Below are 19,257 nucleotides of genomic sequence, written 5' to 3'. Positions count from 1 at the left end.
TTAGCTCATGGCCGGGTCAAGTTGGCATGAGAGCCCCGCTACCAGCCGACCAATCAGGAAAATTGGCGGTTAACTATTTCCTGTTGGCGCATTTTTGAGCCAATGAGAAAATTCGTTTTATACATCGAGGCTGCCACGTCATCACCAAGCGGCCACGTCGCTTCCAACTACATTTTCTCCAGGCCTTTTTCGCTCCTGAATTCAAGAGTACAACCTCGTACTTTAAAACCGCTCTGCTTTAATATAATTATTCTTGGTTTAATTCGCTATCGCGTATACATTTTGTTGCATTCGCTGTTTCATATTATCTTCTCACAGTTTTAAGTGTAAATAGTGTCAATCAATATCTAATTTATTTATCATAATAATTTGTGTAATTTTTAATTCGTTAAGATTACATCACGCCTAAAACAGATCCTTTTTGCGCGTTCGCTCACTTTACAATAGGCTTATATATGATTATACCTAGCCTTCATCAGCCAGATCTGATCAGATCTAATTATATATAGGCTCATATATGATTATATATAATTCCATGTATAACCATGTATAATTATATATAATTCCATATATAATTATATATAATTATATATGATCTCATATATAATCATATATACTTATATATAATCAGATAAAATCATTTTTTATCGGGTATGTACTTATACGTATACATATACGTAGGTATGTATTTTACAATTATCAAAATATATATTTTTTGTATAACTTAAAATATATTTTGGCGCAAAAAAAAATATGTTGGAATATATATTTTATATAAGTAACATATATTTTTATATATATGACATAAATAATACATATACGTTTGCATATATTTTTCGCATATATATATTTCCATGCGGGTAATCGGAGGTTTTATCTCACCGATAAATGTTGCACGCCTCGGACACGAAGCGGTAGAGGATTTCCATTTTGAAAACAATTTAAGGGCTAAGATTAGGTCAAAAATCGTTTTTTTTTATAGCAGTTTTAAAAATAATTATTTTTACAAAACAATTTCAAAATTTACCATTATATGAATTCAAATTTTTACTTTAATACTTTAACAGGTCGTCTCAAAAAAAATTCTTGAAAAATATATTTTTTGGGCCTCCTCATTGTCTGTAACTTCTTAATAGAACTCGAATAATATTATTAATTATAAATGATTTTCTTACCATTATATTGACGAAAATAATTACTTGCTTTTTTTTTTCATCAGTTATTAATTTTGGGACGAAAATAACCATTTTCCTTAAAATTTCTATCTTTAAATTCGTAGCTGTAATGTCAATATCATAGTCGTTGATATTTCTATTTTCAAACCACTTTCACTTTTTGTGAAATAGTAGTATTTAATCCACTGGTAGGGGGATAATCGAGAGTTTGACTTCTCACGTACACACTAGCATTGAACATGCTTAAGTGCTGGACAAAATGAACGATAAAGGCAGAGAATCGAGACTTGAGAAGGCTCACGCCGACGTTAACCGTAACGACTTCTAAGGATAAGAGTTCTGTGATTGTAAAGTGTTTAAAAGTGCTTTAAAGGGTAAAGCAGAATGTAAATTGTGATTGAGACTTTAAGTACAGCAAAATGATATTCAGTAAGGCGGACGATACGACTGCATCGCAAAAAAAATGGAAAAAGGTGTCCATTAAAAAAAATCTCCGACAACAAAATCGTAATGACGCAAATGAATAGGCAAAGATTGTAACTGTCCAACAGCATTCGCGTAATGCCTCCATAATCAGTAAAGATGCAAATACATCACAAAAAGAATGTGCAGCTAAATCAGAAGCTCAGTTAAGGTCGCCAAGGATATCACCGATTCTAGTTACAACAAACTGAAGATGTAAATATCTTTTAAAAAACCTTTATCGAAGAATATTCAGGCAAAGCCACTTTTCAATAGAGCCCTAGACCATGCAGTATGTACACAGCTAGTAAGAATGACTTTCACGAAGTCAGGACACTTTTTACCTCAAGAGCTGTTTGAAATAATACACATGCAATAAGCGACGAAAAAACTAAACATCTTGTCCTGAAAAGACTACCGAATTTATAAATCGAAAACCTTGCCTCCGAAGTACTAAAACGGATTTTTCACTGCCAGTGATCTAGCGGAGTGATGGTCCGAGTACCAGAACAATTTTCAACCTTGTTCAATAATTATTAAGTTGGGCGTCAGGTGATCTAATAATCCACCAATTAACAAATCTCATAAAATACGGCTCAGGGTGGCGGATCGGGAAAAGGTCAGAGACTTATGATTACGATTGAATGATGGTTTAATCAGTTACAAAAAAAAAAAAAAAAAAAAAAAAAACAATAATCACGCCGTACTCGGCTTAAGACTTGATGTAAACGAAAGTAAATGAACAAATAACACTTCTGTTCATCATCAAAATCATATCCCATTCAAGCTCGATAAAATAATTATAATTAATCTGTTTTACACCTCAGTGCATACTCAATACAAAGTTCGGCTGGCAAAATAAAATAAAATATAATTTTATTTTTCTGACACTCATATACAGCGTACGTCTTAACAAATGACTTGACGAGTGACGTCAAAATATATTTCACGGCAAGACGCGGCTGCCGTTATGAATGAGACACAAATAATCTGTGATTTTTAAAATTGATTAGAATAAAATAAAATAATACAAAATGAATCGTAACTCGGTAAGTCGTTCAAATTACTCTAATCCGAGTATCATATGTAATTGATCAAATAATATCCGTAAAACAAAATAACGCACGATAATGCACTTCGTTTGTTCAACGGAAAACTTCCGGCACTTCGGCAGTGCTACACCAAAAAACGTTGATCACTTATTCACCGAGTCTTTGGCTGGTTCAATTATTCCATAAACACTCGAATTCGTTTACACGTAATTTTTTTTCACAATTCAGTTACTCTTTTTGATCGAAAATTGAAATTGTTCCAAACACAAAAACGCGGCCGCTACGCTTAACGTCTAAATCCGATCTCCATTTCAATCCATGCGTTGAATAAATTCCCCGTTCAAGTTCGAAATTCCAGTTATAGGTGGCACCAAATTTTGCTCAATGGAAAATTATCCCTTATTTTCATATAATTTTAAACCACTGGTTGGCGTAGAATTTTCCACATGTTACACTACGTAGGCACACTATTATAGGCAACAATAATAACATATATAAAAACAAAACAAACCAGTGCACTACGCGGAGAAAAATATATTGTGACATGTACGATACAGTATACTAACTGTCGCGATACTCATTTCGCTATTTGGAGGTTAATGCGAATATTGATGCGTGTAGTGCTAACAGCAACACGGATCGTGAGTGGGACTAGAATGGATCGCGACGGTAGCTCTACGGATCGCTACTTGTACGATATGCTAATCACTATCCAGTAGATCGTTTCAATCACAATATTTTCTCCGTGTAGCATACAGTCCCAAGCTTAAAAAATCCGATAGAATCTTATAGCTGTATGTATAAGGCCCTGTACTTAACTATAGCACTTCTCGTAGAACCCATTCATTCTTATAAAATCTCTATAGGAATTTATAAGAATCTATTGGATTCTATGAGATTTTCTAAGCAGGGTCTTCTATGTGTGGCTACATTCGGGGCATTTAATGTCAAATCAACCACTTTCAAAACCTGACCCCAAGCCCATTTTGATCAGAGTCTCTTTATTTCCTGAGATGGCAGCAATGTTTTGTCTAAGAGAAATATAGACTCGTGGTGGCTGTGGTTAGATACCACACGCAATAAGGACTTTTGGTTATACTTCCAGTTAATATACACCTCAGTCACCATTCGATTATATTTCTCGGCTGAGAGTGTTATCTGGGTCGGGGATGGGGATGACCTCACAGCGCGTGCATGCCCAAAAGGGCGCGGAAACGGCCTCCAGTAAAACGGAGATGGACTATGGTCCCGTTACCATAATTAATTGTAGAATTAAGTAGTAAGTAAATATAGTTCATTGGTAATATGTCTCATAATAAAGCGCAATGTGCGTGGAAAGTAAAAAGTAGTGTAAAATTTTTACCGTGTGTATATAAAACAATACAAAAATAAAATTATGCATGACATTTGATTTTAAAAATTTTAACTTACATCAATTAAATGTAAAGTTAACAATCATTTTTTACAAAGTTATTTATTTTTTACATAATTCCGTACAAGGTTGTTGTTGTTGTAAAGTTTTAAATTAGAAGTAGTTATTTTGAAATTTTCCAACATTAATTCAAGAATTTCGGTGAAACGATAAGTTTTTTTTTATTTATTGCTATATGCGATAATTACTTAGTTATTAATTAAGCAGTAATTATACTTGCGGTATTAAAAATATTCTAAATACGCTCTGGAAACATTCTGGTAACACAATGCAACCATAAGGACTCCCGAGTATTTCCAGAACGGTTTTATGCCCTTATTTGAGAGAGAACCCAGAGTATTTCCAGAGCGAATACGGAGTAAATCCAAAGTGTTTTTTCAGAAAGTATCAGAGTGGATACATACTGACACCTTATACATCCACAGAGAATACAAATTGATACCAGAGTGTTTCCAAAATGTTTCCAGAGTGAGATCAGAGTGAATACATACTCAAACCAGAGGGTATTCAGAGTAACTGAATACTGAAAAAAAATATTTCCCGAAATACAATATTTTTAGAATATTGAAGAGCATTTATTGAATACAAAAATCAATTTTTTTCATTACCTGAAATCTAAATATTATGGAATGAAAAAAAATCATAAATAAATAATCCACCAAAAAAAAAATTTCAACCCCAATTTACCCCGTACCTCTTTAGCCACTTTCATTGGTACACTCGTTGTCATTAATGTCTGGTCCCCCAGACTATAAATTCTTAACCAAGCAGGGGGCCAGGCAATATTGACAATGAGTGTCCCTGATTAAAAATACTCATTGAAAAGGATTGAAAATTTTTTTAATTCTTTTCAATCCATACGGAGGTTTTGAAAAGTACTGAATGGAATTGAAATTTTGATCATTTGAATACTTCGTAATTCTTAAAATGGAATTCAAAAGTATTGAAAGGAATTGAATCTTTCATCATTTCAATGTCTTCCAATATGGAATTATTTTGGTATCGAGAAGGATTCAGAAAGATTCAAAAATTTCAATTCATATTAATTCTTTTCAATCTTACACTCGATCCGAAATATCGAACTATTTTGGTATTGGGAAGGATTCAAAAAGATTCAAAAATGTCAATTCACTTGAATCTTTTTCAATCCCACACGTGACCCGAAATATGAAATTATTTTGTTATTGAGAAGTGTTCAGAAAGATTGAAAATTTCAATTCATTTGAATCTTTTTCAATTCCACTCTTAACCCGAAATATGGAACTATTTTGGTATTGAGAAAGATTGGAAAAGATTAAAAAATTTCAATTCATTTGAATTCTTTTCAATCCTACACTCGATCCGAAAATCGAACTATTTGGGTATTGAGAAGGATTGAAAAAGATTAAAAAATGTTCAGTCACGAGCTTGATTAATTTAAATCAAGCTTCGTGCATTTCCGCTCGGTTCGGGAGAAGCCGAGCTCGCTACTAACTGAAGGTCAGAATAGTGCCGGGTCACTCGCTATTTGGGCCCGGCACATACTATTTCTAACTCAGGATCGTGTCAAGACGTCCTGAGAACCCGCTACAAGCTGACCAATCACAAAATTCGCTTCCTGTTGGCGCGCTTTTAAGCCAATGGGAAAATTCGTTATAGGCAGCAAGGCTGCCACGTCGACACCAAGCGTCTCGACGACTCAACGACGCTACCAATTCATTCTACAACTAGCTGTCTAACCGCTTCGCTCAGAGATTCTACAACGTGTCTTTGCTACGTGCAACCTCGTGCTTGAACCGCTTCGCTTATTAACTTGTGTGAAACTAAATCAAATCGCTACGCTAAATTATCCTCAATTCTTAGTCAGTAAATCAAGGCTGCTATTTATTGAGAATAAATAAATTATTCTTGTGATAATAAGTTAATTGTTAATTAATTATTATTGAAGTAACCGCTACTGACCACGTGTCAATTTTTATACGTGAATAAAATATCTGAGTTGCATTCGCTATCGCGTATAAATTTATCTAGTTGCATTCGCTATTGTATATATTTCTCATAATTTTAAGGTGTAAATCAGTGTAAATAAATCTATAATTTAATTTATAATAAAATCTGTGTAATTTTTAATTGTTTAACAAAACTCGCCTAAACCAGATCCATTAGTTTTATTCGCTCATTTTACATTTTGGTCCTTCGAGCCGGATCTGGCGAAATTTAAACAATTAAAAAATTATTTTAAATTAAAAATAAAAAAAAATTGTGAGAAAAAAAAAAGTGTAGTGTCAGTTCTGTGTCGTGGAAATCGCTAAGTGCCGTGGGCATTGCTGAGCACTGCTAGAGTGCTGCCCAGGGTGATCTATTTTACACACCGGTGTAAAAAGACTTTTAAAATAGAAAAGATCGAAAACTTAGCGTCGGTTTCACGTCATCGCGTCCATTTTGTGTGCCACGTATTAACAAGATGGCCGCCGAAGCTCAAATCGCTTTTCAAATGCAACGCATCGACACGATGCGCAATATGTCCAACCGCTTGACTGACGCTGTACTCGCTACCCAAGGTGCCGCCGCCATTGATGCTGAACTCGCCATCCTGACGGAGTTGTGGAACCGCTTCAATTCGACTCACAAGAGGCTAACCGAAGAACGATTGTTCAGCATTACCGCTTATGCTTCAACTGTTTGGGACGCCACCGCTACGCTGATTGCAGAACTAAACAAAAGTGCCGCCATTGTGATCAGCCACATCACACGTCGACTCATCTTGACGATGGTGCTGCCGCTAAACCAGCACAGGACGCTCCTGTAGCTGACCCAGCTCATTCGCTCAATGTTTTACTCGCTACCGCTATTGTTAAGTTGAATTCGCTAACAGGAAGTACATGTACAGCCCGTGTACTTATTGATCAAGGATCGGAGTTATCCTTTGTGACGCATTCGCTAATCAAGAAGCTGGATATTCAACTCAGTAAAGCAGCTGTACCATTACGTGGAATTGGTAATGTGTCAGCTGGGCATTCGCTTGGGTCATGCAAGATGACGCTGCATTCGCTACACAACAACGCTTCTATTACCATCCAACCTCATGTGCTTGCTCTATTGACGGTAAACTTACCGTCATTTACGCTAACTAAGAAGAAGAAATGGCCGCATATAACTGGGCTACAACTCGCTGATCCAGACTTCTTGACATCAAGACCTATTGACATCATTCTGGGTGCAGCACCAGCTGCACATATAATCAACGCTAAAATACGAAAAGGAAGTGAAAATGACCCAATCGCTCAGTCAACATCACTTGGTTGGATCATATATGGATCTGTGGACACCGCTACATCAAAATTGACCGCTCATGGTCATCATGTCGCTGTTGATGATCAACTACAAGACTTGTTAACCAAGTTTTGGTACCAAGAAGAGCCACAGACAGAATTCGCTACACGCTATACTGAAGAAGAAGAAGAGTGTGAACAACACTTTGTCAATACACACTACAGACAGTCTGATGGTCGATATGTCGTTCGCTTGCCGCTTAAATCTTCGCCAAGTCAACTGGGTGATTCGCTCAGAGCTGCACAATACGCTTTACTACGTCTTCGCAAACGACTGGAAGCTGATCCAGTCTACAAGAAGTTGTACTTCGACTTCCTGAAGGAGTATGAAGACTTGGGGCACATGAAACGTCTGAAATTAAAGGAATTACCACCGAACAGCTACCTGTTGCCTCATCATGGGGTTCTGAAAGAGCAGAGCACTACCACCAAGCTCAGAGTGGTATTCAATGGGTCCTGGAAAACTACATCTGGCGTATCTGTCAACGAGATACTTCATGTGGGCCCAAAGATCCAAGTTGACATCAGTGATGTACTTATTCGCATTCGGTGCCATCGCTATTTATTCGCTACTGACGTTACAAAAATGTTTCGTCAGATTGCAGTTGACAAGGAAGATCATCATCTACAGTGCATACTCTGGTTTGACGAAGATGACATCCCAATAGTATTTGCACTCGCTACTGTTACTTATGGAACAACATCGGCTCCATATCTCGCTGGAAGAGCACTCTTACAACTCGCTGAAGACGAAGGGAAAAAATTTCCGAAGGCTGTCGAACCGCTAACTAATACACGCTACGTTGACGACATCTATGGAGGTGCAGATGAACTCGCTGAGGCAATCCAAGTTGCTCTCGACACAAAAAATATGTGCGCCACAGGATGTTTTCCGCTTGCCAAGTGGGCAAGTAATTCAACTGAATTACTTTCTCAAGTCGCTCCAAGTGAAACCCAAGAAGATACACCAAGAGAGCTTGGGGATACTACAGTAAAAGTGCTCGGGCTAACCTGGAATTCAACACAGGATAAATTCCAGTTCGGATATTCGCTTCCAGAAGCATCACCAACAACTAAACGCACAATTTTATCTGAAATTGCTCGCTTGTTTGACCCACTGGGTTTCTTGGCACCGATTATCGTGAGAGCCAAGATGTTCATGCAGAAGCTCTGGCTGCAGAACTTTGACTGGGATGCTACGCTATCACCGTCGCTTCTTCAAGAATGGAATTTGTTTCGAGATGAACTACATCAGATCTCGAAGATTCAGATACCTCGCTGGAATCATGTTAAAAATGGTGTATCAATTGAATTACATGGATTCTCTGACGCTTCACAACTCGCTATGGCTGCTGTAGTTTATCTAAAAGTTACTGACGCTACTGGAAGCTCCAATATCTCGCTAGTGTGTGCCAAAACACAAGTTGCACCACTGAAGCCTATAACTATACCAAGAATGGAGCTCAATGCCGCTGTCTTACTCGCTCAACTGATACTCTACGTCAAGAAGGTTTTGAAACTTGAAAACGTTCCAGTTTTCATGTGGACAGACTCCGCTGTATCCTTAACGTGGATACGAAACAACCCAGCTAGATGGAAAGTCTACATTCGCAACAGAGTTACCAAGATTCAAGAATCGCTACCAAGTGTCAACTGGGATTTTGTTCCTGGAAAACTTAACCCAGCTGACTGCGCTTCAAGAGGTTTAACAGCAGCCAAACTAGAACAGCATTCGCTATGGTGGACGGGACCAAAGTGGCTCAGTCAATCAAAAGATAACTGGCCATCTTTTGATATCCCTACGCAGACGGTATCACATCTTGAAGAACGTCCAGGTCTGGTTTTTACCATCTTCAAGGCAGATTCACACCCGCTATACACGCTACTAGAAAAATTCTCTAAGTTGTCACCTTTACTTCGCACGCTTGGAATCTGTCTTCGTGCCATCGCTAAATTTAAAAAAGTGCCACAGTCCACACTGGACACACCACTCTCTACAGTTGACCTGGAACTCGCTAAGACTTTGCTGATCAAGTATACTCAAAGTCAGTACTATTCGCAAGAGCTGAAACTATTGAAGGATGGTGATTCTCTACACCGAAGTCATCATCTCGCTAAATTGATTCCCTACGTCGACTACAACGGAGTACTCAGAGTCGGCGGTCGCTTGAAGAATTCGCTGCTGGATGATGAACAGAAAAATCCAGCTATTTTACCAAGGTCATCACGCTTAAGTACGCTATTGATAGATCATTCGCATCAAAGAACACTCCATGGGGGAACTCAATTGACTCTCGCTGATCTACGGAGATCTGTCTGGATAGAAGGTGGTCGAGTTCCAGTCAGATCACATATTCTTCGCTGCGTCGTGTGCACGAGACATAGAGGTGTTCGTGCACAACAATTAATGGGACAATTGCCATCCGCTCGTGTAAGACCATCTAAAGCATTCTTACACACTGGAATAGACTACGCTGGGCCAGTAACACTGAAGACTTTCCAAGGTCGAGGTGCCAAAACCTATAAAGGATGGATCGCTGTGTTTGTATGTCTCGCTACGTCCGCTATACATATTGAAATTGTCACCGATTACTCTACTGACGCTTTCGTCGCAGCATTTAGAAGATTCACTAGTCGAAGAGGCGCCTGCAGTATCCTATACTCGGACTGTGGTACAAATTTTGTAGGAGCAGACGCCACGCTAAAGAAAGAATTCGCAGCAGGATCGAGACAGCTAAAAGAACTTCAGTATTTACTCGCTACAGATGGCACAGACTGGAAGTTCAACCCACCAAGTGCTCCCCACTTTGGTGGCAAGTGGGAAGCAGCCGTAAAGTCAATCAAGTTCCATCTCATACGAACTATTGGTGAATCGCTATTGACTTACGACCAACTCGCTACAGTCTTAACACAAATTGAGGCTGTGTTAAATTCAAGACCGATCGCTCCGCTATCTGAAGATCCTGCAGATTTAACCGCTCTAACTCCTGGACATTTTCTCATCGGTGAACCACTAATCGCCGTACCTGGGCCCTCGCTACTGGAAAATAATTCAGCTACGTTGTCACGCTGGCAACAATTACAACAAATGTTCCAGAGATTTTGGAGTAGATGGTCATCAGAGTACCTGCAACGTCATCAATCTATTTCGAAGTGGCATAATCCGCAAAACAACATCAAAGTGGGTTCATTAGTCTTGTTGACTGATGAAAGATTCCCACCATCAAAATGGCCGCTTGCTCGAGTACTCGCATTACATCCAGGCAGAGATGGCCTGACTCGAGTAGTCACGCTGAAGACCGCTACCACGGAACTTGTACGACCAATCGCTAAGCTGTGTGTACTACCAGTGCACTCTCCAGAAGACAATCCAGTCGACACAGTCGCCAGCGCTGGGGAGAATGTTCAGTCACGAGCTTGATTAATTTAAATCAAGCTTCGTGCATTTCCGCTCGGTTCGGGAGAAGCCGAGCTCGCTACTAACTGAAGGTCAGAATAGTGCCGGGTCACTCGCTATTTGGGCCCGGCACATACTATTTCTAACTCAGGATCGTGTCAAGACGTCCTGAGAACCCGCTACAAGCTGACCAATCACAAAATTCGCTTCCTGTTGGCGCGCTTTTAAGCCAATGGGAAAATTCGTTATAGGCAGCAAGGCTGCCACGTCGACACCAAGCGTCTCGACGACTCAACGACGCTACCAATTCATTCTACAACTAGCTGTCTAACCGCTTCGCTCAGAGATTCTACAACGTGTCTTTGCTACGTGCAACCTCGTGCTTGAACCGCTTCGCTTATTAACTTGTGTGAAACTAAATCAAATCGCTACGCTAAATTATCCTCAATTCTTAGTCAGTAAATCAAGGCTGCTATTTATTGAGAATAAATAAATTATTCTTGTGATAATAAGTTAATTGTTAATTAATTATTATTGAAGTAACCGCTACTGACCACGTGTCAATTTTTATACGTGAATAAAATATCTGAGTTGCATTCGCTATCGCGTATAAATTTATCTAGTTGCATTCGCTATTGTATATATTTCTCATAATTTTAAGGTGTAAATCAGTGTAAATAAATCTATAATTTAATTTATAATAAAATCTGTGTAATTTTTAATTGTTTAACAAAACTCGCCTAAACCAGATCCATTAGTTTTATTCGCTCATTTTACAAAAAATTTCAATTCATTTGAATTCTATTCAATCCCACACGTGACCCGAAATGTGATATTATTTTGGTATTGAAAAGTATTTAGAAAGATTAAAAATATCAATTCTTTTGAATCTTTTTAAATTTCTCGAAAGTTTAGAAATTCTCATATTATTTTTTGATTCAATAGAATTGAAAAGTATTAATTTTAGGTACAGATGAAAATCCGGTAATATAGAAAGTATTCAAAAGTATTCAATTCTCATCTTTTTCAATCCTTTTCAGTGAGTATTTTTAATGAGGGGTAGGCTTTCCTGATGGTACCCTTTACATATTGCCAGGAAAGTTTCAACGAAAACCGCCGATGAGCAACGTTCGAGTAGCCCAAAAATAGCCAATACCGAAAGGACATAGCTTTATAAAATTTTAAAATTTTCTTTTCTAGGAAATTTTACAGACATTAATAAAAACGCACTGAATGAAAAAATTTGCTATAGTAACATAAATCAAGGTTACGCAGCTATTTGTTATGATAGCAAAACTATCTTGGTTGATGCAACGAAGTGACATTTGTTGTAATAAGTAAAGTGAAGTTGCTGTTGTAACAAATGATATGTATTGAGGAAAAATTTTTTGAATACGCATAGAATTTTGTGTTTTAATTGGATGAACGATATCATTAAGAAATCATCACGAGTTTTGGATTTTGGACATAAATTGTGTTTGTAAATTATGGCTAAAATATTAAACGCTATTTATTTTGAAAAGTATACCAATATGTCTAAGTATAGTTAAAAGCAAGAGCCTTGAAGAAGTGATATTCTTGATTCAAGAGAATATATCGCAACGCGATAATATCTGAGGTGAAGTAAAATTTTCTTGAGTCAAGAAATCTTTATAAAATCTAATTTAATATTTAGCTCAACGCATGTCATTTGTTATAACGGCAACTTCACTTTACTTACCATAACAAAAGACTATGCCGAGTTAAGCGCGAACTACCTGAGAATTTCGACTTGAAAGCCAGGTCTTAATCCCCGCGTCCGACTTGAGCGCCGGGTCGTAATCTCCTCGTCCGACTTGAGCACAGGAAATAATTTTATATCTGATCAAATTGAAACTTTCAACGGTAATTCAACCAACTGATTTTTTTAAAATTCATATAGTTCAATTCCATATAGTTTCAGAAAGTCATAGTCTGTCATGTGACATTTATCAATTATACCATCTAACAACATTTTATATTGTATCGACATATTCCCATAAAAACTATGCCTCCTTAGCTACTAAATAACTTAATGTTTTCACTATATAGTAAGGGAAAGGGGGCAAAATGGGCCTCTATATAATTTAGTGAATTACTGAAACATTTTATAAATTAAAAACATAGTATTTCATTTAATGTTATTCGATATATTTCCTTTCAGACTTTTCCCAAGCTTAGGACTGGCAGTCAGAAGTAATTTCTACTGGAGTGTTTAAAAATATTAAGAACCCAATGTTCTTGCTGTATATTTATGTTAAATATGGGGCTTTGAAATGAAAAATATTAAAAGTTTTATTAAAAACCAAATGATCACTAAATTAATACAAAAAAATTGGTATAAAAAATTAAATTTCAATTTGCAAAAATTTTCTCGATACTTCATGGACAAACTCGAATACAGATAAATTATTGCTTTCTAAAAGCAACATTCATTCTGTTAGAATCTTTTCTTTTTTTTCTATTTCTCTACTTTTTGGCTGAAATCTACTTTTTATTTTAATCTATATTTCTGCCTGAAAATCTAATAATGTTTCAACTAATAAAAATAAATTTGGGGCATTGTTAAAATTTGAATTTAATTGTAAATGGAACGATTCACAATTATTTGTAGTCCGTATAACTGAATTTGAATATTCGGCCCAAACTTCTGGTGGAAACGTTGAATATTCTGCTATATAAGTATCAAGTACATAATCGCAGAATTTTTCAATTTTCAAATTTTGAGGAATTCGTTTCATAAAATCACTTCTGAAACATTCATCAATATCTCGTGGATCTAAGAGAGGTAATCCGAAAAAAATTTTTCAAAAATTGACCTACAATGAAATCTACATTTTATATTCTGCTGTTAACCCCAATTCTCGAATTTTTCGCCACCAACTTTGAGCAAGATGAAACTGACAGCCTGCAAATCTATTATTCGGGAAAGTTATTTTAGTGCATTATAAATTGCTAATTCAAAATCTACATAAACGACATTAGGAAACAGTTACAGGGCTTTAAATGACAACGAAAAATGAAGTTCACGTTTCGTTGAGATTTAAATTCAAAAAACAAATATTTTTTAAACTTTATTTTTCGTTGACATTTAAAGCTCTGGAACCTTTTTCTCATTCATTTGACGTATATATGATATCAGATACTTTTTGTAGGAAATTAAATTTCCTTCAAGACCGTGCTTGTCAAAATTTGAAAAAAAAAAAAAAATTTTAATAGAATAAAAATAAAAAATAATAAAAAAAAATTTAACACTAAGGAAACTTAATTTTTGTCGATCGTTGAAGCCCCGTAACTTTTTTCTAGTTCGTTTGACGTACATAATGCATCATCACTTTTTTGTTAAAAAAATTTAACTTTCTTCAAAACTATTCTAGGTGGAATTTAAAAAAAAAATATCTTTCATAGTCTCAATAACGAAAAACTAAAATGAGAAATTTTTACGTGCATTTTAAATGGGAAAGGGGACCCTCCTTTGTGATAGATCAATTTTTAAGATATCTGGCTGAAATTTAGTGAGGATTTTTTTTATAATATAAAGTAACTTTTGAGCTCATAACAGGTTAAAAAAAAATATTTGTTTTTTTTTGGGACACCCAAATATATTTATATACATATATACTGTAACATGATGGAAAATTCGACATCGACTCGTGGTTTGAATTTATTTCAAATAAGAAATAGTTACCGGATGAGCAAATTTTAGTGACATGTAGAATCGAAAATTTCGACTTCGACCGACTAATTGATCCAACCCATGGATCGTGATGGGAGATCGGGGATAGACTTCGGACTGAACGGCCGCGTTTTTGTATTTGAACAATTCGACTCCGACCAACCGACCTATTTCGATTCCGAGTTTTGAACAATCTGATTATTGATCAACGATTAATTAAAGTGACCGACACCGAAATTCCGAGTGAGCGATAGCCCGACGACTGGGAACAAGCCGAAGCCTCGGTGCGAAACCTGAATACAGTGTGCAACCGATTTGTAAGTGAACTAGTGAACCGTGGTCATGTAATAATTATTAATTAATTCTCCGTGACAACTGTATGATAGTGAAATTACGCGTTACTGAAATAAAATATTATTTTATATTTTATTTTATTCCAATCGAGCAATTCCGAGAATTACGGATTATCTCCTTCTCATCCGTTGCGGCAGCCGAGTCTTGCCATGTAAAATACTCTGACGTCACCGGTCGAGTATTTCGTTAAGAACTACGTCGAGTGTGTTGATGAAATAAACGGCGAGTTTTTTTTTCTTTCGACAACTGACTGTTATTTTTTTTTTTGAGCAAAACTGACTGTTTCCGATCAACTACGTTTTGTTGTACTTTGGTTTATATCGAGTCAAGCTGACAACGGCATTTATTATGTTTGTGTAACCGACAATTTGTGTGAAACCGATCAGTTATTTTGTCTATTGAATATACGACTAATTTGTTTAATTCTGATCACTTATTTTATCGTAATATTAACTGCCTGACCTTTCCCCGATCCGCCACCCTGAGCCGACATTTTTTTGTTTTGATAATTATTTAGTTGGTGATTATAAAATCACCTGGCGCCCAACTTTAAAATTTTGAACAAGGTTGTCAAATAGTAAGTGTACTCGGACTTCACTCCGGTAGATCCCCGGTGGTGAAAAACCCGTTACAATACATATATATATATATATATATATATATATATATATATATATATATAACATAAAAAACAATATTTCGCTTGATGAAGAACAAACAAAATACTGTCGCCGGAAAAGTAGCACTCTAATATCTATACTTACATACGCACACACACACACACACACATATATATATATATATATATATATATATATATATGTGTGTGTGTGTGTGTGTGTGTGTGTGTGTGTGTGTGTGTGTAAGTATAGATATTAGAGTGCTTTTTTCCGGCGACAGTATTTTGTTAGTTCTTCATCAAGCGAAATATTGTTTTTTATGTTAAAACGAAAATTTCTGCCAAATTTGAGCTCTTAATTCCAATCCCGAGTACTTTCTATTTGATTTCCAAGATTTCCAATTTAAAATACACGTAAATTAAATTACTTCTTTTTTAACTTTCTAATACTCAGCTGCGTTTTATGATATCGACGCGGTTTTTGTCGCAAATTGTAGGGCATTTGGTGTTCTTCAAAAGTGGCCATGGTTACTTAGCTGTAATTCTAGCTGTTTCACTGATGTCCGCTGAGGAAGTCATTTTTTGTATCAAATTGACCTTTAATGGCTTGCAGAATGTAAACCAATGAATGTACACCAAAAATGTAAATAGAAATTTTATAGGAAATTCTATTCTCTTCAAAAAAAGTCCTATGAGTCAAGTCGCTAAAGTCCATAGTTTCCGAGTTATAGGAGTTTTAATAATTTAAAAAATGTAATATTAAAAAAAAAAACATGACAATTGCTATTATATTTTTTAAATTATTCAAACTCCTCTAACTCGGAAACTATGGACTTTAGTGACTTGACTCATAGCAATCGGCAGCCCATCGATATTAATAATAATGACAATCAAGTCCAGTAGAGTATAATAATCAATAGTTCTCAATTGATCAGTCAAGGCATTTTTTAACCCGTTATGAAAATATTGACCAGAAGGAACCACGAGTTACTATCAGTGTTTCCGGTGTACCGAGTAAGGTCCGGGAATCGAGCAGTAGATTACTGATTTCTTCTTGATTCGATATTTTTAATATTTTTAGGAGTTTATTCGCTGCTTCACGTGATATATTGAAATCAGTCACCCTCTGAGCTAGTTTCGACGGTAAACTTGTTTCATTGATAGCTACTAAAGCATTCTTTTTTAATTGATTACAGATCAATAATATACGTGAGTCAGAATTGCCACTAGTTTCACTGCCAGAACTGTAATTACTTATTTTATTTTCATGAAGTTTTTCGCCATCAATATTATTGTCTGTATTAATATTTCTTTTATTATTAACATCATCCAATTCATCACAAGATATATTATTACTAACAAAGCATGAATAATTTTTTACTGTTTCACTTTCATCACTAGATGAATTTTCAGAATTATGTAGTTTATTTAAAAAACAAAGTATTCGTTTTTTTTTTTGACCTTTACACAAATTTTAAAAATTTTTTTCTTTTCGACATTTTGCTATTGTATTTATAATAACTAATTATATGTAATTACTTTAGAGCAGAATCAATAAATAATGGTTATAATCATTGGTACTTATAGGTTACAATTACATTAGCTGACGAAAGTTGAGGTTATAATGGTCTCATAAGAGAGTTATTTTTTTGATGTTCTAGAGACATCCATAAATAGTTATCATTTTGCTAACTTTCAAATTTCTTTTAAATGACCTCATCATAAAATTATCAAAACGTTAACATTTTTCTGAGCTCTTAAAGGTAACATTTTTTGGATAACATTGTGTCATATCTTTTTGATATTGATGCGGGACGGAATATTGTTTACTGTGTAAACATACATCTAATGATTAATCCTATTTAAATAATTTCACTTGAAATGTTTCATACACGGACAAAAAAATGTTGGAAAATCCAAAATTGCACACTCCAATCGCTCGTTTTATTTTTAATCATTACTTTTATTATTTTTTTTTTTTTTTCATAATGAATTTTTATTCAACTTTTGAATTATTAACTTGATTTTTTTATTTCTTTATTCCAGTTTAATTTTTTTTTATTTACATTTTTTCTATAAATCCCGAATTTTCGTTGTAGATGTCGCTCTTTTTTTTCAATCCGACTGTTTTACGCCAGTGCTGCTGCCAGTAGTTGATAAGGAGGAAAAAAAAGAAATTTACTTTTGTAATAATAACAATCGTAAAAATAAAAATGGCAGCTAAATTTTTTGTGAAGAATGAGTTTTATTATTTTATTGAATTACAATTAAACTAGACAGATTTAGATAGTGATTTTCAATAGGGGTCTTGTGGTCAATAATAAAAAGATAAAAAAAGAAAGGTTAGGCCGATTAATTGTGTCTATCGAGAGTTATTTGGTTTACTAAGTTTCATACAGAACAATAGATAACTCGTGTCACTGGGATTAATATAATTTATATTTAATTAATGAAATAATTAATCGACTTAATATTGGGTCGAAATTATTCTTTAATAAATTGTCTTTGTGTTGGTATAAAATCTGACCCATTGTAGTGTAATCGAAAATTAATGTGAATGAGTCAAAAATTTTAGAGCGATCATAAAACACCTTCAACGCTTTCGCGCTTGAGGTGTGCAAAATCTAGAGATAATTTAATGTAAGTGAATGAGTCAAAAAACTTAGAGCGATCATAAAGCAACCTCAGCGCTTTCGCGCTTGGGGTGTGCAATATAGTAAAAATTACAATATTGTTGTAAAATTTACTAACAGATATGAATAAATACGTTCTGTATTTTATTTATTACAAAACATTTAGTCAAATTCACTGGTTGGCAATTATTATATAAAACGATATTAAAAATTATTATGCGAAATGTATTTCTCTTAACTCGGTTACATTTTTTACTATCTGTATATTAAGTTTTACTACACGTATTTTCAATAAATACAGATTTAAGAAAGTATATTGCACGACTCATGATGCGAAGCATCAGAGTGTGTTTTACGATCGAAAAATTGTTTTCACCTCACTCCGGCAAGTATTTCAATTATTATACCCTTGTTGGTTCACGGAATTAAGATATATTGCATACTATTTTGAAGATAATTTAATTGAGATTAGTTCCATACTTTTCAAAAATTCATTTAGTTCAATAAAAACGGAAAAAACACTAAAATATTAAAAAAAAATTCCTATCCGTCAAGTATGAAACCCGTAGACACGATAACTTGCGAAAAAATTCAGTAATTAAATCAAATTTTTTTTTAGAAAATTCGTTGAAAGATTTGTAGGTTCCGTATTGCAAATAGCTCAGTAACTCAGTACACATAAATGCTGTATAACTATATCTATATACATCTATACCCACTCTTGGGTATAAATGTGTCCTTTTTGTACTTTGTACTTTGATGTAGTTAGTTAGTTACTTGCCATACAGTTGAGCGATTCAGAATAATTCTTTTGCTAACATAATATACTATAACGGTGAGCCCTGGCTATTGCGTGTCCAATAACCACGAACCACAGTTAAAAAATTTTCCCGAATAAATTAATTTAATTAATAATTAATTATTAAATATAAATATAAATTACTATTATGTTTTTGCTGGTTCGGAAATCGGGAAAATAGATCTCAGGATGTAGGTAGACTCGTTCTGACCGAACACGTGGCTGAAATATAACTTATTCTAAGTGACGCTGGTAATAAGAAAATTTGTTATCAAGACTCTAATATGTATGATTAATTTTATTTAACCAAATTCGAAATATTATTTACA

General features: G+C 35.0%; 1 protein-coding gene across 2 annotated transcripts in view; it reads left to right on the top strand.

The window, feature by feature from the left end:
* LOC103578248 (N-acetylglucosamine-6-phosphate deacetylase) overlaps window positions 1–19,257 on the top strand; it is a 64,969-nt gene that overhangs the window by 27,033 nt on the left and 18,679 nt on the right. The window lies entirely within an intron of this gene.

Source organism: Microplitis demolitor, chromosome 9 (assembly GCF_026212275.2).
Source record: "Microplitis demolitor isolate Queensland-Clemson2020A chromosome 9, iyMicDemo2.1a, whole genome shotgun sequence".
Taxonomy (NCBI): domain Eukaryota; kingdom Metazoa; phylum Arthropoda; class Insecta; order Hymenoptera; family Braconidae; genus Microplitis; species Microplitis demolitor.
The sequence above is the reverse complement of the archived record's forward strand: the minus strand, read 5'-3'. Positions and strand labels throughout refer to the sequence as shown.